Source organism: Rattus norvegicus, chromosome 1, assembly GCF_021556685.1.
Source record: "Rattus norvegicus strain SHRSP/BbbUtx chromosome 1, alternate assembly SHRSP_T2T, whole genome shotgun sequence".
In the NCBI taxonomy this organism is placed as follows: Eukaryota; Metazoa; Chordata; class Mammalia; order Rodentia; family Muridae; genus Rattus; species Rattus norvegicus.
In genome coordinates this window covers 23,017,715-23,042,500 of record NC_141534.1, presented here as the reverse complement: position 1 = coordinate 23,042,500, position 24,786 = coordinate 23,017,715, and the positions used below count along the sequence as shown (strand labels likewise).

Sequence of the window (24,786 nt, the reverse complement as noted above, 5' to 3'; positions counted from 1 at the left end):
TTAACGTGTGCCTGGCATGGTAGAACAAGGAAGAGAGTTTGTTCTGCTTCATGGGAGCAATGAGACTTGAAATGAAAATACAAGCTCAGCAGGTAACTACGAGCTCTGTGAAGAAAGTCAAAGCAAGGTGACAGACTAGGCGTGACTGGACTGCTCCTTGAAGTCAGGGAGTCAGAAGAAGCCCCTCCGAAGGAAGGCGAAGGAAGGTGCTTATAGCTAAGTTCTCCCAAGAGAGAAAGCAGCCATGTGCATAAACACTTGACGAGAAGTAAAGCCCATGGAGGAGGTTGTGAGACAAAAAAAATCCAAAGCAATTCTAGAAATGAACACACTGAGGCTCTTTAAGGGTAACGACACCCGTTTTGGATTTGTACTTCATAGTTGTCTGTTGCATAGAGTCCTAACATAACCTTCAGTTGTTAAAATAATGGAACATTTCCCTGACAATTGGCAAGTAGGCTTGGATTAAGTCTCCTGAATGCTCCCCATCACCATCATTTCCCTCGATATCACCAAGCCACCCCATGACACAGTGAATGGTTGACACAGCACAGCAAGGACCTTAGAAGACATCAGCAGCTTCCCTGGCTACATGGTAAGTCTTTTGGGCATGGCTGTTCTTCTCACTAGACATGTGCATTGTATGATGACATAGCAGATATGCTCCTCCACGTTGAGGCTGCTAGCTCCAAATGAATTAGACAAAATTATCTGGAGGAAGAAGAAGTGAATGAGTCTGGGTATGGTTTAGGAATGAAGTGATGAGGATTTCCTGGTGGAACTGGTGTGGGGATTAGACAAAGAAAGGATTCAAGGAAGCCTGCTTTAAGTAACCAGAAGGTGTTAGGGTTGTTTATTTGGGTGGAGAAAAGTGGGAGAAAAGTGGTGTTTTGAAGAAGAACCTTTGTTCATGACTCGAACGTAACCTGGATTAACAGAAATATGTATGGGACAAAAAAAAAGAATATGAATGGTTCATCAGAGCCATAGGACAATCCTTACCCCATTAACCTGTTAACCTGTGCCATTAATAGCTTCTACACACATTCTGTGGTTGTAGTAATACAACAGTGTAACAATACAACCTTTTATTGTTGCTGGCAAAATGAGCGCCACTATCTGAGGTACGCCATTGATAGCATCACCCATACACATCCAGCCATCTTTGGTGCTTCTTAGTTCTCTCAGACAAGAGGTAGACACTCCGATGTTGTCAGCAACAAACACAGAAGAGATGGAGACATAGAAGATAATGCTAGCAAATAAAATCTCATGGAGTTCACACACCGTATCAATGGTATGCACATCACGTTTGCAGACAATTTGTCAACTGACTGATTTTCTTAGCACTGATGACCTGGGCCAGTCCTGATATCTCTATGTTAGGTAAATAGTATCAGCTGCAATTTACCTGTCTTATAAGAGCTGGTGATCTAACTGACAATTGCCACGTGCTTTTTGAATTTTCTTCTCATGCCTCTGGGCAGGTCAAGTCTGCGTGTATAAAGGATGTGTCATATCTGCAAGGGTCCCCCATTCGGGGTTGTAGCAAGAATCAAATGAAACGACACATGAGAGGGTGGTATTCAAAAGTGCCTTCTACCAATGAGATGTGTAGCAGACACTGTAGAAACTATTTACAGCCTACAGAGATGTGGGTATTTGTCTTGTATCTTCTTACCACACCCCATGGCAACCACGACATCTAATATTTACACCAAGGCATTTACCATTCTTCACTGGATTAAAGGAATTACTATTGAAGACAGCAGTTGACAAGAATATCGCATGTCTAATTTACTGTACCTAGAGCTTACGTTCAAAGTTTTGGCATGATTCCTAAGGTATTTTTATACCTTACTCACTGTATTAAATAAACAACCTTTAAATTTTTCAGTAGTTCAAATTCTTTGCCAATAATTTTCAGCTTTCTCTTTCCTCCTTCCTTAAGGAATGAACAACATAGCTCTCTGAAACTTTAATAAAGACTAAACAAAATCCTACAGTCATCCTTTGGAGTAAGATTCCCAAGTTGGAAGCCAAACTGTCTGACTGACCTTGAGTAAGTTGGTTAACCACTAGGTGCTCCTAAGAGATGAGGAAAATGGTGGAATCGCCTCAAGGACTATCATTAGGAGGAAATAAGCAACTGCTGATCACAGGTATGAAGGGCCCCGCCAAGCACCATCCTACATGTGACGCAACCTGTTCACAACTCTACACTGTCCCCTGAGTCTCTGCATTAGCACCTTTCTCACAGGCCTTATTGACTTCTGACTGTTCACTGTTTCACAGTGTGAAATTCCTGATGACAGAACCTGAATATGTTTGCTTTGAGTCCCTGCTGACCATAGCCCCTGGCACACGATATGCACCTTACAGTTTCTGTTTGTTTTTATGGTGCTCAGGATTGAACTCTGGCCTTCACACACATGCTAGAAAGCACTGCAGATCTGCACTGCCAGGGCCTCACAAATGTCTGTTTAATCAGTGCATTTTATATGAATACATTCCAACAGAGCAGCAGATCTCATTTGAATTAGAGACAAAGACCCTTTACGGCATGCCTTTCTGTACACTGATATTAATAAGAGGTAGCAACAGGAAAACACACACATATACATACACCCTTCGGTGTTCATTTTCTTCTATTATAGATGTCATATTATATTATGAGAACATTACTATATCCAACATTTTTTGTATTTTTTCTCGTATTTATTGTGGGTGCCTATAAGAACTAAGGAATTGTAGGAGGCTTTCATGGGGCTATGACTTTCAAAGGAGTTAAGAGAGCTCTCTATGACCTCTTTGGGTCCTCAAGAAAGGATTGTTACAAAAAAAAAAATGAGTCTAGCCCTGCCCAGCCTTTCTGCTTCCTGGTTCAAAGGTGTGGTAGCTTCTTACCACATTGGCATCCAACATTCTCACTAAAGTTTGAACTAAGGCAACTTACCATTCTTGAGACTTAGATCCCACAGTTATAAACTAAATTGAACTATTTTTGTTCTAAGTAGTCTACATCATGTATTTTGCTATAGTAATGAACAATATAGCTTGAAACTCTCCTATATGATAGTAGCTATGAGTTTTAAGTAGTAAGAAAAATTTTTATAAGGTAAATAAACTTTTGAAGCGAAGGATGGAGACTTTTAAATCCATAAGCAATTCGATACACAGAAGCACAAGGTGGCAGGACCTACTCTGGAAATCTGCATCACTAAACATGGACAAAATGAAGAGTGTCTGAATGGATTGAAGGAGCTAAGGAGGGGAGGTCTCTTGAGGCTCTAACTGTGCATAAAAAGACTTTGTAGAATTGGGAATGTCCTCAGTGCTAGATGACAAGGGACAGATTAAAGGGGTCTAAGCACGTGACCACTGTGATCAGTGTGTTTGGAACAACATCAGAAGCATCTTCATCCGATTCCCAGCATTCTTTGTTCTTCCCTGACTCTAGTCCTCCATAGTACTTACTAATCTAATGTTGGTCAGTCTCCACCTCCGCCAAAACGGAAGCCTCAGAAGAACAGGCAGGCAGGCATCTGTTTGTACTAAACATCTATGGAACAGATATGTATCTGGTATGTGGAGTCCACTATGTGGGTTTCATTGTCCAGCTCGCCTGCTTTTTCAGATCACCTTTCTACTGCGGAATGAGTTGTTTTAATGGAACAATAATGTTAATAAACATGAGGAGGAAAACATTGAGCATGGTTCTCCGGCCACACATTTCATCTACAATTGTGGAAAACAACCTAAACATCGGTAATCCATTTCACCCCAGACAAGGAGATTAAGGATCCAGCATGAACGAAAACAGATCTCTAAGGCCAAGTGCTTTCAAAACTATAGAGAAATAGCATAATAGAATAGCTTTAATTGGCAATATTTATTTTCCCTAAAAGAATTTCTAATGTTAGCATCATCAGGAGGAAATGTAGCAATGATGACATGTGTGTTTGCACACACCACAGCAATGCTGTTCTAATGGTATATAAGTTTAATGCATATTAGTAACATCTTTTGAATGGACACATTTGCATATCTAGAAGTATTTTTATCTTTTGTGTATGTATATGTTGTATTGGAACATGGATATGCATGTATGTGCAAATGAAGACATCTTGTGTAGTCAAGTCCTTCATTGATTTCTACCTTATTCCCTTGAGACAGGTCTCTTACTGCACCTGGAACTCACCATTTTTCATCCAGACTGGTGGCCTGCAAGCCTCATCTACCTTCCTGTCTCTGTTGCCCATGCTCAGGGTAACTCCTGGATTTCACACAAAGTATGAGGATCTGGATTCAAGACCTCATGTGTATACAACAAGCACTTCTACCCAGTGATCCATCTCCCAAGCTCAGTGTTTAGAAGACCATTTATGGTGAAGTTTGAACATAGTGTGATTCAGAAAGTGCATCTGAGTCCCACGATGCTTTCCCAAATTCAGCATGCTCAAATTGTTTCGTGATTTTTGCCTAATCATTTAGGAATGTTTCGTTGAATTGCATCGTGCAGCTAGCTCATGGGTCCCCATGTCTCAGGACTGTCATTTCTTCCTTTTGATGGATCACATCTTCCAACTTGACTCGTTGAGTGAGTGTGGTTCACATCCAGCTCTGTCAAGCCTCATCCTGCAAATATCAGAGTCAATGTGCTCTTGTACTTCTCATGGCACTTCCTGACATGTATGTCCCACTTTGAGATGACAACTTCTAAGATTTTTCTTTGGTTGTGTCTGTTGCAAGAAGCCAGCTAAGTTATCCCTGGCTCCTGTCTGCCTGATCTTACATCTGTTACATCTGGACCAGTGAGCTTTCATTCTCCTGAGTTCCCATTTGCAACTATCGCAACATTAGGGTCCAGAAGACAAGATGAAAAAAATCACACTTTACAGCAAAATATAGCTGTCTCTATAAATCATCTGTCATCCCACGAAGCTGATAAACCTACGGCTTTTCAATGGTGGCACCTTCAAACACAGCTTTCTTGTCTAAATTCCTATGTAACTAAGGAGCCATCTCACGAATCACACCATAAGTAAGAAAAACAAAATTGTGTATAGAAGACATGGCTTTATGCTTAGTCAGGCTTGGAGACAAATCAATGCCATTGACAACAATCTAACGTAAGACAAGGTAGAGCCTGCCAAATGTATTCCTAATCATTGGTGAATATACTTGTTTTCTGATGAAATTAAAACAAGCTAAGGAGCATCCTGGGGCTCTGAGAGACAGAGACCAACAACCGTCGCACTAGAAAATCACACCTAAATTAGGATGGTCACCTGCTTTCAAAATAACCAAATTTCCGTGGCCCATATCATAATATTCTCGGAAAGTTTGAAGGCTTCCTCACATAGGTTAATGAGGTACCCGGAGCAGTGATTGTTCAGCTTTGAATCTGAAATAAAAAGTGCTGCTTTCAGATATGGGTTATAACATCCTACAGTGCTACAGTCTGTGGGTGAGAAAAAGAAAAATCGACATATCCTCTGTCCTGCTGCCGGAGTAAACCTCACAGCACACAGATGCAAAGCTCATGACTCATCATCAAGTTCAACTCTCTTTCCAATTCCAAACAGAGGCTCCGCTTTGAAAATACATATTCTTTAATAATAATCTTTTTTTTTGAGGCAGAGTCTGGCTGTCCTGGAACTCACTGTGTAAACCAGGCTGGACTTGAACATACAGATGTCCTCCTGCCTCTGCCTCCCAATTACTGGAAGCAAAGGCATGCAAAACAAGGTCCAGCCACTGTTTTAATAATTATCTTTTACTCAAGAAGATCCAGTAAATGTATTTGTGTATGTGCATCTATGGTTACTACCATTTTACCAGACACCCTAACATGTTAATATACCATGTGGAAAATTGGCCAAGTGGTGATAATGACGTATGCCTCGCACAGAAGTGTTTAAAAGGTATTAGTAAGGAAGAAAGCAGGACTTAGGGTAGGGTGGAGGCTCAGGATGTAGCTCAGAATTAGAGTTCCTACTTAGCATGTGTTAGACTGATCTGTAGCCCAGCCAAAAAGAGTCCAAAGAGTACAAAGCAGGCTACCTTCTACTCGAAGATTAGAGATACATACATGTAGCCGTTAGAAGGTGGTATTGTTTAGTCAATACCAATATGTGTGTGTGTGTGTGTGTGTGTGTGTGTGTGTGTGTATACATATATATTTTATAAACATGCAAAGTTTTTATAAAAGTTGAATAAATACACCTGGAGATCACTAGAGACAAAAACTAAAACACAAAGACTGTAAAGTGAAGAACATCTTAATAGTTTTCATGTATTTTATAGAAAAGTTACATTATTAGGTAATGTATTTATTTCATTCATTCTATATGCCAAGTTTCATCTTTTTAAATAGGCAGGGAGAAGAAAGGGAGGGAGCAGGGAAAAGGGAGGGAAGGAGGAGTCTTTGTGTAACGCCCCCTTATACACGTGCCGCTGATTGAGCTGAGCTGAGCTCTGTTGTGATGCACCTTGGAACATGGCTATTGCTCTGTCCAGTTACCTTATTGTTTTCCCACAAGTCATGTATAGGCCTCCTTTCGACACCTTAAACTCTTGTTGGACATAAACGATGCAAGTAATAACATGAAAAGATAATATTGGTATGTGGCCCAGTATTTCCCAGCTCAGGGCCATTTTGCCCCCCAGAGTTTACTTGGCAAAGTCTAAGGACATTGATATTTATTCAAACTCTAGGGTAGGGCAAGTGGATATCCAGAGTGTATAGGCCAAGAATACTCAGTCTGTTCCAAACGTCAGTAAGTGCCAAGGTTCAGGGGCCATGTGGTACCATAGATGAAGCATCTGTAAACAAAAGAGGGACTCAGAACCTACAAGATGTGATAGCCAAGATGGGCGGCCCCGCCTTCAGATTCAGACCGCAGCTCCTCCTAGACATCCTCTCACAGGGGACTGTGGCTTAGGGCATGATGGTAGCTCGTGTTCGATTTATTGACTGACTCATCGACGTATTTAATCACGCACGAACCCTATCAGCCAGAATGTATCGGCTCGCTTAGCATTTAAATGGCTTGAAATCTCGTCTGGGTGACAGCCGAGAGACGGCATCTTGGGTGAACCGTTCTGGTGCTTTGTGCCCGAAGTTGTCGCTGACATGAGGAGGAATGAGGAATCGAGCGGGGAAGGCTGTGACGGTTTGTCAGCCGGGAGTAGGTTCAACTCACACGGTTATTATCGCCATTTGTGTACATGACTGTCACTTTCCCCTCGTCTGTGATGCATTTGGGAGATGTAGGAGAGCCGGTGACATCACCGCACTATTTGATCCTGTAACATCAGGCCCCGCTGTCAGGAGTTGGTAATTGGTTGCATCTTGACTCCGAATGAAGGCAAACGACACGTGGGCACCTCAGCTTGAAAGATGCATTTAGGAGTTTCCACTCATGAGAATAATTATGAAATTGTTAAAACATGGCCTGCCCCTGTCACTCCGAGCTTTTGCTACTCTGCACTAGTCGTCTAACATGAGACGTGCCCTTCCTCCAACACTGGAAACCTTCTCCCCATCTGTCCTGTGTCGGGGAGGCAAAAATCTTCACAAGACAGTGTAGCAACCAGGACGGCTATTCTAAAACATTTCCTGCTGTGTCACAGTCCTTAAATTGTTTCCACTGAATTGTGGGCATCTTACTAGAATCTACTGATAAATCTGATCCTGTGGCCTGGTGTTTACAAGTTTGATGCATGGCAGATGCTGATAAATGATTATGAGCTCGTTTATTCGATTGGCCAGACTTAAACTATATGGAAGGAAATTGATTTGAGCTAATTTTATATGAGGAGGTGAAATAACCAGCTTTTTAAAAGCCTGCATATGCTGCCCCAAAGGAATGAGTATTTAATAGTGGGGGTGGACGGTTTGGCCAGAGAGACAGTAGAATACGAAACAGATTCAAGAGTAAAGAGACTTCCTAGGTTTCTCTGTTTATAACTCAAAGGTCAAAATCATGACCACTCCATGCCTAGATCCCAATGTTATGGGAAGAATAAAGCTGTGGTTGGTATTTGTCCGGTAAAGAAGTGGTAAAAATGTTCTAGAAAGTAGAAATGATTTTTTTCTTAGCATGTATCTGAAACTGGGTATGCTTCCTATTACTTAGGAAAATAAGGAAGGAAAGACGATCCCAAATTTGAGACCAGCCTGGGCTAAATAGTAAAACCCAGTCTTCAAAAGCAAGTAAACAAAATGTAGCTAATCATATATATATATATATATATATATATATATATATATATATATATATATATGGCAATTACACAGCTTAAAAATATACTTAGTTGCCGGGCATAGTGGCACACCATAATCCCAGCACACAGGAGTCCAAGGCAGGCAGATCTTTGTGAGTTCAAGGCCAGCCAAGTTCCAGGACAGCCAAAGCTGTTACAACAGAGAGAAACCCTGTGCCAAACACACACACACACACACACACACACAGAGAGAGAGAGAGAGAGAGAGAGAGAGAGAGAGAGAGGGAGAAAGAGAGAGGGGTGGGTTATATTTAGTTGACTGTTAATAATACAGCTCAATTTAGAGTAAATACCGGTTTGATTCCCACAAATCCATGTCCCTTATCACCTGAACCTATTGTATTAATCCCTTGGTGCCAGTTCCCAATTTTATGCTGCAGAATTTTCTGGTACTTAGTCCATTTTCTCTGAAAAGGAATGAAATTTAAGTGTGTGGTGTATAAAACTTCCTTTCACGTGTGGCAGAAAACAATCTTCCAGTCCTGCAAACAAAACAAGCAGTGATATCACCCAACCTCTCCCTCCTCTTCTACCCTGCTCCAGATGCGTCTTTCAGAGTTAGTCATGTCATTCCCCCGACTTACTTCCAGATACTACCAGACAGAGAAAAATGAGCCTCCACAGTGTCTGAAGGACAAGACGTTCCCTGTCTGTGTAGCACAAGAGGTTTCCTGGGCTTCTCATCTCATTACTTCAAAGTCAGAGATCCCAGGTTGATGGTTCTCACAATTCCTAGCTGTTGTTTCACACCCAGAAGAGCATGGGGTCTTAGCAGTCTCAGGTGGAGGTGAGAGGAAACCCATGCACCCTGGATGCTGTTTCCATGCTACTGCTGTGTGCCCCGAAACCAGACTTCTGAGATTCTCCGGTGTATGGTAATAGTTAGGCTTCACCTTAAACCCATTTGCTATCAAGTTTTGCTGCTTGAAGCTAACACTATTCTAAAGTATCCAGGACCAAGCTGGTTGGAGTAAGAAACACTCTAGTCTTCCGGTCCTATCCCTGGCATGACCCACATCATTCTCCAGAACTCCCGAAAAATTCCCAGATTCCAAGATAACGGTCAGAGGTCAGTTCCTCATTCAGGGAGGAGTCTATATGGATCACTGTCAGAGCGATCACTGCCTCGAATTTTCCCGAGACCAGAGAGGGAAAAAGACTTCATATATTAAAGGAGGAAAATGGCGTGAAACCCAAAGGCAAGCTGTTGTACTTTTTCCACTCCAGAGGATGCTCAAATACCAGCCAGTTTCTTTCCAGCCGTTCGCCACAACGTCTAAAATGCTGAGTGCATGCTGTTCTGGTAGCTGCCTGACATCTAAACTACCAAAAACACCCGTTCCTAATCAGGGAGATCTTGATTGGAACTAAATTTGTTCTCTGTGTAGAAATCACTCATGTTCCTAAAAGCGGTTTCTCCTCTGGTCAAATTAGCTGTGTAAATATTGCAAATAAAAATATATGTAGGAGCAAGTGGCTTACAAAGAGGCATTTTCTTATAAATGGTCCATGTTACCCCAAATTCGCATAGATCTTGCCAATAAGGGGAGTCTGGGAAACATTAGTACACACAAACAACAGGCACCCATAAACCGCCCCAGTGAATAAACTAAACCCTAACCAGTGGGGAGCTTGTTTAAAAAAAAAATGTGTAAAGGAACATGGAAAAGAAGGGGGGAGAATTGTAGGCATATTTTTAAATGATAAAAAGGAAAAATGAATTTTGAGAAATAAAAGAGATGGCACTGAAACAAGCGTGGATTAAGGAAGGGTCTCCTTGGCTTTAATGTGTTTCTCCATCTTTAATGTGTTTCTTTCCTATAGTCAGCAGGTTGCTCGCCCTTTCATAATTTCTAAGAAACTGTGATTTAAATCCATGTGCTACTTTTGTAGGGAATAAATAAAATATGCCCGAGATCTCTTATTATTCTATGAATCTCGGAGGTTCTTCTCCAATGGTGATGCCTTCTCTTCTAAGGGTACAGACTGTATTATGGGAGGTTCAAAGACACACAGATGCACAATTATAAGACCAGGGCACTCTGGGAAAATCCCTTGCCTCCTCCACATTGTCAGGGCCATGAAACATAACTGAAATTTTGGCTTATGCCTGGACAAGAGACAAGACAGGGTGGAATACAGTTGCTCACTTTCCCCTACCTCTGCCCATGGTGACATTCACTCCAAGTCTCTCTCATTTTATCTTTGTCTAAGAAAGTGACATAAAGGCTGGAGAGATGGCTCAGTGGTTAAGCGCACTAACTGCTCTTCAAGAGGTCGTGAGTTCAATTCCCAGCACCTACATGGTGGCTCACGACCGTCTATTACAGGATCTGATGCCCTTTGTGGCATGACAGTATATATGAAGACAGAAGACTCCCATGAAATACAAAATGGAATTTTTAAAAAGAAAAACAGAAGGGGAAGGAAATAAATCACAGTGAGTATACAAACTGTTTCAGACCAATTAGCACTCTGCTTAGCCAGCAAAGGTCTCCCACGCAACGGTGATTGTATTCTGAGATTACCAAATCAAGTATTTTCCATCTCCTTCTGAGTCCCCATGCGTTGTCTCCCTCTGCCTGTTGTTGCCCAGAAAATGGGACGGTGAGGAGGGAGGAGATGCTTGTTGCACAGAGACTGTCAGGCCATGTGTGGGACTTGGCAAACAAAGCTTGCACTGAGTGGTGGTGTGTTTGGCAATATTACTGTGCCAAAAATAATCCTTGTCTACTTTTCTGGATGTGTATGTCAAACTTTTTACCCTTACTGCAAGCTGAAAATTAAAGTTCTTGTGTTTATGCTTTTGTGTGTAACTGCCTTTTCTGACCTGCTTTTCTTGTTACCTGAAAATACAGTTCTGTAATTCGTGTTAAATGAAGAGGCTTTTTGTGCACAAAATCACCTGTGTAGCACTGAAGTCAGTGTTTGTGCATTGTTTTGTCTGTGTCCTGATGGCAACGGTGCCTTTGTCACCTTTCAGAAGGTTGGCTTTTTTTTTTTTAATGCAAGTAGTAGCTTGCTTTTGACTTCACAAAAAAAAGAAGAAAAGAAAGAAAGAAAGAAAGAAAGAAAGAAAGAAAGAAAGAAAGAAAGAAAGAAAGAGAAAAAGGAACAAAGAAATATATACATATCTCCCTGGTAATGATAGATAAGATAGTTACCACCCAGGCGCTGTTGAAGCATTTGGGGGTTTTTTGTTTGTTTTTTGTTTTGTATTTTTTTCTCCCCCTCTCCCTCCAATCAGAATAGATAGAGTTGGTGGGGTCAGTAATAATGTGTGGAGTCTTGAAACCAGGAGGATTTTTAAATTTAAAACCTGACTCATTGACAAGCAGCTGAGTTGGAGGACTTACTTGGCTTGTCTCTCAGGAGGCAGGGGTAAGGTATAGTTGGGTGCGAGAGTCAGCAAAATTCGATCTTATGAGGACGCCTACTCTATGGTGCAGGTGCACCTCATCTGTGCCTCAGTTTCCCCGGGGCATTCTTGTCAGCCAGTTAATCTACTAGCTCTTAGGCAGTAAATGCAATGGTTTTTTTCTTTCCTTTAAAATTTTATACTGTCTTGTTTAAAAGTCTTCTGAATGTATGTGTATGTGTTATTAAAACTTTTTCTCAGCTTAAACGTGTCTTGTAACATTTGATTGAGTAGTAGAGGTGGTTGAGTATCGAAAATACCCTGTTTGAAGCTTTTTTCCCTTTAGCTTGATGCCTTTTTTGTACCTGTGGAAAACAAAGCCACAGTTCTCCACAGTTCATGTTTACATAACACAATTAATAAATTTACTGTGTACTTTAAAAAAAAAAAAAAAAGAATGATCAGTGAGGACTGCCAATGCGTCTGTGGGAAAGAGGGAATCCAAACCAGCCAGTCAGATTGCTGGTGTGAGGGAAAGGCCGGTGTCACGTGATCACGTTGAGAATTACTGACTGGTACTTGCTCCATTACAAGTCAACATAATTAATGTGCAACTTTTTCATATAGAAAATAATAAGCAGTTTTTTTTTATTATTTTCAGGTACAGATTGGAAATAAAAGTTGATTGTGTTTTACTTAGTTTTTGAGAGGAAAAAAAAAAAGGCTAGTAAATCAAACAACCTAAATGTGTGTGTGTGTCCATATAGAGAAATATATGTTCTTCTTCAGGTAAATACCAAAGTTACGCTATTATATATTTTTAAGTAAAATTATTGTTCTGAACATCATTCTAGGTGACATGGAGTAAACTTGCAGTTCAGAATTAACCCTTCTAGAAATAATTATTCAGCTAGTCGTTGTGCTTAAGACTCCCTCCCAAATAATTGTTAGATCCTATTGCATTTAATGGTAACAAAAAGTAACACTCTGATTTACAGACTGCAACCTCATAAATCATGTAAGCTTGAATGGGATATTGACTATTAAACTGCCAATCCTACAGAACTACGACATCACTAACATCATTGGGTTCTTTGTTTGAGTGAATCTTTTAAAAGTGGAGCTTTGCGTGCATGCATTTGTGCTTTTGAAGACATGAAGCACCTAGTAGGTAAGTGTAAATGAGAAGAGACGCTTGGCCAGATGACACCCTATTTTGAACTGAGTATTTCACATACCGTGTCTAGCATGCTCTGCCTTTAGCTCCTCCATTTTAAAGATACGCCTAACCCTGACCCATAACATAAATCCAGTGAATATTCCACGTATGCTGACCACACACACACACACACACACACACACACACACACACACACACACACACGAGGGAGGAAGAGATTAAAATTGCCTAAGCTGAGTTTTAACCCCATCACTAGCTTCTTCTATATCCAAAACCTTTAGACTTCCTGGCCCCCTCTTTCAGTGCCTCTTGATGGCACCTGAGTGGCACAGGTGCCCTTCCTGTGTCTTCACTGTGAGGTAACACACACCCTAATCTACAGAAGCTCATCTCTTACCTGTTCTGAGTCTCAAGTATTAACATTAATATTCACAACACACCAGGTGTACTGAAAGCAAGCCGTCTGGTCGCTCCATAGCCCATAGATGAAAGCTACCAAGACTCGTGGTGTTTCTGCAATGGAATATTAATTTTTTTGATGGGCCACAAAATTCGAAAACCCTCTCTCTACTTCTTTTTCATACTAATGCATGTAAAAGTGGTCCACGGGACATCTTTCATTGGGTGGTTTTTTTTCTTAACTAGAGCAGTTCTTTCAGAGAGACTGGGACCATTTACCATTAACCAGATGGGAAAGTTGGCTCAGTATCAGCCCTTTAGAGAACTCCAAGCCTCGCTCTACAGCAGGGCTTCTCATACCCCCAACACACATAAAAATAGCTAGGAAAGCCTGTGCAAACACAGTTGGTCCCATACCCAGAGGCTCTAATGGGGTACATCTGGGGATGATCCCGGGACTCTGCATTCTGACAGGTCTCCAGGCGGTGCTGATGCTGTAGCTGCAATCTGTGGGAGCCATGTCTCCGCAGTTTAGTTAGTGAGTTTAACTATTTGTCTTCCCTTTTAAGTAACAAGAAGTATCATTTTTCCTAGCTTGAAGCCTGGAGATCTTTTTAGCACTCAAATGAAACTAAAATTGTTACCTTAGTACCTACATCATCCCTGAGTTATATTTTCATCTTTACCTGATAAATTTATGTCCATTACAACCATCAGAATTTTTGCACTTTTAAGCATTTTTTGGAGAGATCATTCATGAAGGCTGCATTTATATCATGTCCACCCTACTCTTTCTTCCCTCCACTCCCCACCAATTATTACCAATGTTCCAAATATAAAAGTCATTGAAATAGCAGGCTAAAAAGAAAGAAGAAATCCTTGAAAAACTCTGCTTCATCCTCACCATCTTCTTGAAAATACAAACTCTCGTATTAATGTAAGTCATTAAGCCCAAAACATGCTCCCTGTAGCGTAAGGAAGTTTGGGGACAATCAGTTAAGAAGCAGTCTTACTCCCAGTGTATTGTAGCCCACATATCTGAGGCAATACTAGATGGTTAAAGCGAAAATTGTGTATCATGTTCTAAGAAGTTCTTCTGCTCTTAAAAGTTTGTTGATTTAGTACCTATGGGTGCCAGGTGTGCATACGTTTTATACATAGTAGGTGCTCAAAGTAATTTTTACAGGCCATGGCTCAATCAAAATGTCTCTTTCAAGGTTCATAAAGAACGCAGTAGTCCATGGCATTCTTTGTGAACACCATTTCAAACCTAAATGGTGGGTCATATCTGAATCCTAGCACTTGGGAGGCAGGTAGATCCTGAGTTTGAGACCAGCCTGGGCTGCATAGCAAGACTTTGTCAAAACAATCACTTTAACAAACAACCGTAGTAACCCAATAACTTCCCATAGTACTTCCCAATAACTTTTCTCTCTTTCCCATGATGCCTACTATGGACACAATGCCAGAGTAGCTCGGTGAGAGCGATTTACAAGTAGATCAATGTATATAGCTGCTTGATAGACACTAGCAAACTAGAGAAGCAACAGGCGTACAAATGCTTCTACTGCTGCTCAACAGATAGTGTTTCTTGAGACAATAATCTATGCCGAGACTCAGCTAGCTAGAAATTAGCATACGACACCCATGGAAACTGCAGACAGTATGCTGTTTCAGGCTTGCATGGGAAGCCCCAACTGAATACATGGTTGATTCTCTGCTGTCTGTTAACCCTGATTCCAAGTGCAATCCTTCAGGGAGTGCTTATGCTATCCAAACCTGTGGACCTGAAGTCAATGACAAAGGTATCTTGCAATGGCTGCTTAAGTCACTTCCAATTGCTCTCTATTTTGCCCTTACAGGGAAGCCTAAAGACCTTCTCTGAACACATTCGAATATGTCGTGTTTCTCCAAGAAACCCAGAAGTGAAATATCATACCCTGCCACTGTTGACACACATTTAAGTAGTTCGGCAGCGCTAGCTCGGTGATAGAGGAACCTCCTAGCGTAAAGGTATGTAAACGAGAGATTGTGAATATTACACAGTAGAGAGGCATGAGGAAGTCTGAAGAGGGCTGTGTGTCTTTGTGAATAAGATGCAAGTTGACTGGGAAGTTTCTGTGGAGAGGGACTAAGAACAGGAAACCAACACATAGTACATGGTAAGGACAAAGGCACCTTTCCTTTCCTCTACCCTTTATCCTCTTTGTCAAACGTTTCCACAAAGCAACAGAACCTTCAGCAAGTCAAGCCTGAAGTCAGCAAGAGTGCCAACCTCTTACTGCACCTGAATAAAAGACCCAGATGTCCCCAGTCAGTGTGTTCAGTGTCCCCTTCCTCTGGGACACTAACTACAATTTGTTTATGATCTGATTCTTTTTTCTAATTTTCATGTTCTCTTTCTTTCTTTCTTCCTTTCTTTCTTTCTTACTGCCTTCAGTCAGAATTCTTTTATTAAGAAAGAAAATTGAAACTAATGGAGTAAGTGAAGGGGGAAAACATCATTTACAAAAGTCAAAGGACCTCTGTAAAGACACGTATATAAGAATAGCAATTATTAAGATGTTAATAAAAACTCAGCAAATATAGACTGTGAAACAGTAGACAATTAATGTCTCAGTGGGAGAAACGCGTGCAACTGTTTTTACAGTGAAGTCGAAATGATATTTGTATTGATTTTCACGTTCTTAACAGTTGCTCTTTCTGGCTGGGATAATTAAGAAATAAGAGTTTCCTAAATGTTTCATTTAAGAATCAGTTTGAGTGTGAGAGGTTTGGATTAGATGCCTTCCAGCAATTGCTCTGCAAAGACCAAGGGATAGATTGTCATCTCCTCAAATCACAGTCTTAACACAAGCTGCTTTAGGAAGAGCACACACTCACAACACACACACCTGCCGAGATGTGGAAAGTAGGTCCCAACTTAAGTGATTACGGCTTGTGTTAGGTAAGGCTTTGGTTCTGTGCTACTAGGTAGCAAAATTGTGACCTCACACATCCTAGGCAAATGCTGTAGCTCTGGGATACTACCCCAACCTTTGAACTGATATTAAATATGATATTAGACAAGTCTACTCAAGGAAATTGAACTAAAATTAACTTGTAAGCCTGGGATGGTTACTCATACCTTTAATCCCAGCACCTGAGAGGCAGAGGCAGAAGGATCTCTGTGAGTTTTGGGCAGCCTGGTCTACAGAGCAAGTTCCAGGACAGCTAGGGCTATGTAGAAGGACCCTGTCACAAAACAAAACAAAATGTCAACTTCTAAAATGGCATATTGCATTGGTCTATGCATGTTGAGTAAAAGTGTAAGAGCAAATAATAGGGTATTCATTATTAAGTGTTACTTTATATAGATATTTCCCTCTAAAATATTTCAAACAGAATCTCATTAATTCAAAATTCTGCTTTGGTAGTGTAAATTTCCAAAAGTATGAAGTTTGACCCACTCTTTCTTACATCTTACAAAACCAAAACGTTAAGTTTTAGGCGATGGTTCTCAGCCTTCCTAACCCTGTGATCCTTTAATAGCATCCTTTATGTTGAGGTGACTGATGCCCCAGCAATAAAACTATTTTGTTGCTACTTTGCAACTGTAATTTTGCTACTGTTAGGAATTGTGATTATCTGATATGCTGATGTCTGAGGTTGTGACCCACAAGCTGAGAACTACTAATTGAAACCCAAAATGCCTATAACATTTTGGCTGAGTCATTCATTCATTGTTGGTGCAAATTATCTAAGTTCTTTTTGCCTCAGTTTCTACCTTAAGTAATGAAGATGATAACAGCGCCTACTTCCCATATCAATCACCACAAAATTGTATTGATTCATGCCAAGAAATCGGAAGGCTATCGGGAGACTCTCAAAGCTACTATAACTTAAACACTTCCATCTCTTGGTAATGACCTTTATGCAACTATTTCTCTAACCCAATAGGCATCTCACTTAGCCACGAATGTTTATGCTTTAAACTGCATTACTTAAATAAACTTGCACATTTAAAAATACTTCATCATTTAAAATTAAATATCAAATATTTAAAAATGTGAGAATCGCCGAGAAAACTTGCTTTTCCCCAACATGACAAAAGAGTTTTGATCTCTAAGGGTGGACGGAGCCATATCCATTTGTGCCAACAGAGAAAGTAGAGGTGGATTAAATTTTGCCAGTAACCCTGGTCACAATTGCCAAATGTTCTTGTGTTGGCTTCTGACTCCCATACAATATGTCCGGCAGTGTAGGAATACAAAGTGAGAAGTACTTCCGATCCCAGCTGCTGACTGCTTATTACACACTCATTCATGCCAATATTAATGCTCTTTTGCTCCCCCAAATCCAAGGGGTGGCGGGGGCAGGGGGAGGCGGTTACCATCCTGGGTACAAAGTTGCTTCTGGCATTAATCCTCCAAGCTCAGATCAAGCAAATGGCTATCAGTAATCTCTTTTGGATTGGCTGCCACCATTCATTTTAGTACCAGGATGAAAATTCATGGAGAAACAAGACTCTCTGGATGCTTTCAAAGAAACTCACCAAAGACCTGAAAGGAGTGGGAACTTCTGCCTACTAAAAAATCCCAGTTTCAACCGACTTGATTGGAAAGCAGAGACAAGGCCTCTTAAGTTTAGAGCATATTATTCCCAGAGGAGTCTTGCCTAAAGTTATCAAACTTGGAATTTCCCCCTAATTCCTTCTTTTTCCCCCCAGTTGCTTCTTGTGGTTAACTCCATTACTAACTTAAAGCGATAAACACCTGGAGTCTATCAAAAACAAAGAGAGGCTTATTCACCCTGAGCAGAAACAAACTACATAATATCAGACGTGAGCAGGAATATGTTTTTTATGATGTGCCAGCATAAGGGGGATCAAAGGCTGAAGCCAAATACATAGCAACTGGGCAGCAGTGGAGGAAACACAGTTAGTCTTTAAAATAATCAAGAACAAACCCAAGAAGCCTTAACGCTTTCTCTCTCGGTGTTCAGCATATCTTCTCCCTTTTGATATAGAGCTTAAAACTCTCAAGAGTTTTGAGAGCTAATCAATGGACTTAAAGGAGAGTCCCACCTTCCACAGAGGTCTGTAACATTAGCCCAAGGAATCAGTGTGAATAGATGAGCCATTACCTTTCCCGCCATACCAGGCAGCTTCTTCATGCCAACTCCCTGCCCCTTCCTCTAAGGGCTTAGTATTGAATTTACCTTGGCCACGTTCTGGAATTTGCAGGCCGACATTGACCCACTTATTGAGCTGACTTCCCCTTATCTAAAACATCTCTAGGCAAACTCAAACAATCTGTCTGCCATCCACTGATTGGCAGGGCAAATTTTTCCAGGTGGTAAAACTTGCTCCCCCTCGAACGACTTGCCAACCTCATTTTTGCCTGGCAGGATGATTGAAAGAGGATGGGAGCCACCGGTCTTCACTGCGGTGCTCAGTGTCTGCAATGTATTAACATAAATAATTTTGAAAGATTAGTAGTATTGGGGTGGGGGAGGGGGGCCGAAGGGTGAGGAGCCCAGAGCCAAGAGGAGGCAGATATGAGAGCTGAGAATTGACAGGCTCAACCCTGAGGGCAGAGAAGCCCATCTGTATTTGATTTGTCAGGGATTTACATTAGTGAAACTTTAACTCTGCAGATAATACACAAGATTACACTCACGGAGCAAGCTTATGCAAATACAGCTTCAACTCCCTGGTATGTGGCCCAGACAGTGAATTTAGCAGATTTCGTTGAGTCTGGTGGCTGGATCTAATAAATTCATTTACATGAAGGATTAGGACATCTGGAAAAGTAGCTCGGTGGTTTATTGAAACATAAATAACATTAATTGAAAGGTTACAGGTATGCAAAACACTTTGTGCAGGCGACACGAAATGCTGTAAAGCGGCTTCGCTGCTCAAATAAAGCGAAAGAGGGGGAAAAGTCTTGCTAAGATAAACAGAAAAGGTAATTTCCAGGATCTAATTTAAATGTCACTTCAGACGGTGAGAGTGAGAGTGAGGGGGGTGACCCATGTCTTCCCCATCTTTGCAGTGGGCGCCTTGGCAGCTCTGAGCTCTGCTGCCCTCCGATACTCGTTTTAGCTGCTAATTCACAGCAGTTAAGGTAGTAGCATAATTAAATTTATTTCCAATTAGAAATCCCCAAACTGTCATGCCTTTCTGCAGACAGAAAAGCATGGTTAAGATCTCCGGCTAGTTCTTCCCTGAGTTTATTTTACTGCTGTAACGGATACTTGTGGATGGACGGTTAATGTCTGATGGAGTTGGTTAGCATCAGCATAATAACAAATTACACAGAGGAAAACGAGCAAAGATTGATATCATATGATTTAAATGCTGAAAGCAACACTCTAGAGGTCTCCGATCATTGGAGTACCTCAAGATTAATCTATAATTTGGTCACGCATTCAAATTCTTCTTCATCTTTCTCCCTCGAATAAGGAGGCAATTTAGTTGTTCAGTCACAGTCAGTGCGTCCTTTCTGAAGCAAGAGCAAACCTTCTCTTTCCAAAAGGCCATTTTCATTTGAAGTCATTGTCCAGAGGCTGACTTTGTGAGGTTAGGCAAATGAGAAAGCGAAAGTCTGGCATTCTCTTAGGTATGGAGACTCCGGGAGCCCATGCCAGGAAGCTGCAGTGTACACAGTCAAGTAAAGAACTGTTTGGTCAAAATTGAAAGAGAACGCAGGGCAAACTTTATATATATGGCGTGTGTGTGTGTGTGTGTGTGTGTGTGTGTGTGTGTGTATGTATGTATGTAATATATATATATATTGTATATGTATAATATATATGTATATGTATGTATGTATATATATATATATATATGTATATACTACGTAAATTACATACATACACACTCACACACATACTAAACTGTAGGATTGATGCAGGGACTGATAGACCTCACAGGAAAAATTTACACGTTTTTCAGGCACCCCACATATCATGCTTCTCACGAGAGATTAGACAAAGGCCTGGAGACTAACCTGCCATTACACAATGGAGGGTGGGAGGAGGAAGACATTCAGAGACTCGCCGGCCACCACAGCAGCACAGGCAGGGGTGGTTACCCAAAGGCATGCCAGTCACTTGGCTGGTCCACAGCAAGACCCAATACGGTGGAGCTGGTCGTGATGGTGAAGGCAGAGCTGAGCCAGCCCAGGATATGAGAGCAAGAGAGCTGGTCCAACCCTCACAGGCTACACCAGTTGAGAGAGTGGGCCCTGAACCTTGACAGGGCGCACAGTGGAACTGTCCCAGAGGGTGTGAGAGCAGGAGGGCTGACTCTGCCTCCTGCCTATGGCAGCACTGGGTGGCCTAGCCAGAGAGCTCTCCCTGGAAGTGTGGACTGACCCGCTCAGCTACCACCCAGGCCTAGATCCCGGGCTTTGGATTGGTCCACTCTAAAATCTACATCATCAGTGATTGGTCCATTCTAAAATCTACATCATCGGTGATTGGTCCACTCTAAAATCTACATCATCGGTGATTGGTCCATTCTAAAATCTACATCATCGGTGATTGGTCCACTCTAAAATCTACATCATCCGTGATTGTTGCTTTGTGTAAAGACCTGGTCCTGCTGATCCAGAGCTGCAGGACCTCTGTGACACAGGGCAACAGTGGGATGACTGGGAGGATTCCCAAGTGAGCATCCAATATAGATGATACCACAGAAACCAAGGCCTCCAACCAGACCAATGACTCATTGCAATGAACATTTACAGGTGAAGATGTGTGGACAGAGGGACATACTGTGGGGCACACAGAGACACACTACAGCTCACACAGTAAGATAGTCCCTATGCTTTGTTTTGGTTTTGTTTTTATTCTCTTTTATAAAGAGGGGTCACAAGGGGAGAGACTGGATATGAGGGGATGGGGAGATGAATGGGACCGGGGTGCAAGATGTGAAACTTGCAAAGGATTAATAAAAAAAATTTCCAAAAGAAAATCAGACAAAATGAGTTTTGCTTCTAAAGTAAGCTTAGAGAATCAGAAAATGGACAGGATTTTCATGGCCGTTCACATTTCAGTTCTGGCCGTCAGCAAAATGACCCATTGAATGCATAAAAATGCAAAGCCGCCATTGGTGGTTCCTTTCAGAACGGCATAACTGGCAGCAGAATTGGTCAAGGCAAACATATTCCACAGGGGACTTCCCTTCCTTGGTACGCATTCCTTGTGGGATGATAAAAAGATTTTACACAAATAACTGAATGATGGTGGACGTATTACAAAAAAGGCCAAACCATGTTTATTAATTCCTGTGGCTCTCCAGAAAATAGAGAATTTAATATTTTCAAGTTCTTACATAAGTCATTTGACCACAGAGTGAAAGGCTCTGACAGGCTGACACTGGGAGCCCTAATCTGGGAGGTTCATCCGACATGCTGTCTGATACCAAACACTAAGACTTCTTTACTGAAACTAAACATCAAACCAAAATATTTTTTTGAATCTACAGGATGGGTTAAGGTGAAGGTTTCTTGACACAGTGAATGCAGTTCGTCTATTAGAGCGCCAAACCTCAGTAGTCAAAGTAACCAGAGCGAGTCAAAAAACGATCTGTCTATCCAATTAAATCTTCAGGATCATTTCAAAATAGCATCTATCTGGGGCCCAGAGAGAAGGCTCAGCAGTTAAAAGCACCGGCTGCTCTTCCAGAGGACCGGGATTCAATTCCCAGCAACCACATAGCAGCTTACAACTGTCTGTAGCTCCGGTCCCAGAGGATCTGACACCCTCACCCAGTCATACATACAAGTAAAACAGCAATTCCTATAAAAAATAAATAAATAAATAAATAAATAAATAAATAAATAAATAAATAAATAAATAAATAAATATAAATAAATAAATCTTTTTTTAAAAAATAGTATCTATCATATAGAAAGTTGCTTTTCTTAGACACTTGCACAAAGACGAAGATTCAGTCCTACAGACCAAATCCACTTGCTCACGTGTGCACACGTTTCTGACCACTGGGAAGCAGGACAGACATGAAAAGTTCAGTGATTTTCACGAAATCATCGGGTGAGGCTCTGTCCACTGAGAGTGGCTTAACCACATGGACTTTGAGGAGGAAAAAACACAATGTACGGAGTTCAACAGAGGCCCACCTCCGAGTTTACTTCCTGTGGCAAATCGGCTAAAGTATCTTTTTTAAAGACTAAATTATTCAAATTGTGTGTGTGTGTGTGTGTGTGTGTGTGTGTGTGTGTGTGTGTGTGAGAGAGAGAGAGAGAGAGAGAGAGAGAGAGAGAGAGAGAGAGAGAGAGAGAGAGATGTGCATGTGAGTGCAGTTACCAACAGGGGCCATAGAGGGCACCAGATCCCCCTGGAAATTGCGTAAAGGCAGTTGTGAGGCATCTGATGTGGGTGGTCCTCTCAAAGACTGGTATATGCTTCATGGTTGGGCCATCCCTCTAGCCCTTCACTGTAATCTTTAAGAGCCACAACCATCTGTAATGAGATCTGATGCCCTCTTCTGGTGTGTCTGAAGACAGCTACAGTGTACTCCTATGTAATGAATAAATAAATCTTTAAAAAAAAAACTTTACCCATGGTAAGCAAGAATATTTAATTATTTACACAATCCAGATTACAGGAAAGCTGTCAAGGATCCCGAATACTCAAATATGTTTCAGTGTACCTGAAAGATAAAGACGTTGAACAAGAAAGAGCTAGAGGGAGTTGGCAAAGCAAAAGAGTTGGCTGGCGACAGACATGATTCTTCTTGACACTAGTTTCCTTACCTTGGGCGATGCGTCTCACTTCACACAGTTACAAAGTGAGCAATTAACAGGCTCACTAAGCACATCACACACTGAAAGCGGTGCCTGGCGGTGCGGAAGACCTTCGCCCTGCAGCTACTGCAGCAGCCCGAGAGCTCGAGAGCTCACAGATTTCAGCTCTGGAAGGAAATTGCTGATTGCTTCCCTTATTTCTAGAAGCAGCTGGGAAAACCACAATAGACTACAGAGGATAATTCATCAAAACAAATCCAATTCCCAAACAAGAAAAAAAAAGCATGCTTACAGCAGTGTCAGGGGGAAAATGTTTAATTTCCTAAACTGAAATCTTCAATATGCATATATATGTATCTATGTGTCTGTGTGTCTGTGTGTGCGTCTGTGTGTCTGTATATCTGTGATTTGTGTGTATGTGTGTGTGATATGGTGTGACTGTGTATGTCTGTGATGTGTGTATGGTGTGTGTAGTGTGTGAGATATGTCTCTGTGTGTCTGTAATGTGTGTGTATGTGTGTGAGATATGTCTCTGTATCTCTGTAATGTGTGTGTGTAAGATATGTCTCTGTGTGTCTGTAATGTGTATGTGTGTATGTGTGATATGTCTCTGTGTGTCTGTAATGTATGTGTGTGAGATATGTCTCTGTGTGTCTGTAATGTGTGTGTGTGAGATATGTCTCTGTGTGTCTGTAATGTGTGTGTGTGTGTGTGTGTGTGTGTGTGTGTGTGCGCGCGCGCGCATGCGACTCCCTGAGGAGAGGGTTGCAGGTATACACCTTCACGGCAGCTTGGCTTTTCATGTGGACAACAGAGCTCAGGTTCAGGTCTTCAAATCTGTGTGACACACATTGTCATCTGAGCCATCACTGCAGCCCCAAGTTCAAGAAAGTTTACTTCCGTGACTTCAGTGACAACCTCCTAAATGTTCAGAAGCATCATTTCCTTTTGCTCCTGAAAAGCGAGCCGGTCAGTTTCTCTACTTCAGTCTCTCCAGTCATTGCTAATCCATGGAGGAAATCATCCCTTGCCGCTCTCACCTTTAAAAACTCCTCTTTATTTCTCAGCTACTGGCATCACCATAGTATCAGGTGCCCAAATTTGGTGACTTGCCCTATCTTCTGTTCATCTCCGTGGTCAAGAAACACTAATTCTCATTAACGCCACCTCTTACTGCTACCTCTTCCATAATGCTCACATCTTTCCAGTCCATCATCGTAGCCACTGTGTAGGGTGACCGTTCATTCTCCTGTTTAGTATCCGCCATGAGCTCTGTGCTCGGGGCGTCCAATGCAGCTCTTCTCCAGCGATCCTGAGATAAGGTGGAGCCCACGTAGTCAGGCAGATATTTTGCTAGTCAGTGCTGTAGAATGCTTTTTTTGTTCGGCACAATTGTTCTTCTCAGTCTAGGTCAGAGGGGAAAAGAAAAAAGCCAGGACAGAAGAAGGAGAACCTCACCAATCATTTTGGTCCCTACCGAGTCAGTTCATTAAACTCTCCGTCACAAAACATGCCGTGAATTTCTCATAACGTGCTCAAACATGTTATTTCCTCTCTCTCTAACTGGCAGAGTCCTACCCATCCATCAAGACTCAGCTCAAATGTCACCTGCTCTGTGCAGCCTTTCCTGGCCGTCCATGTCCACATTTCCTTCCTTCTACAGAGGTCCCCCTCCCCGGCACTTCTCTGACTCTCCGCAGTCTCACATTTTTCATTAAAATCTCAACAGCCGGAATCTCTAAAGTAAGGCACAATTCTCAGAAGGGGTTTAGTGAATGTCTAAATGAACAATGAAATGCGAA

General features: G+C 41.6%; 1 long non-coding RNA gene across 2 annotated transcripts in view; it reads right to left on the bottom strand.

The window, feature by feature from the left end:
• The window catches only part of LOC108349443 (uncharacterized), an 83,926-nt gene extending 65,436 nt beyond the window's left edge, over positions 1–18,490 (bottom strand). The window contains exon 1 of one of the 2 annotated variants that reach the window (XR_015644812.1): positions 18,354–18,490. This is a non-coding gene — a long non-coding RNA (uncharacterized LOC108349443). The remainder of the gene's footprint in view (positions 1–18,353) is intronic. The other variant, XR_015644807.1, reaches the window with a different exon arrangement.
• Between the last annotated feature and the right edge of the window lie 6,296 nt (positions 18,491–24,786).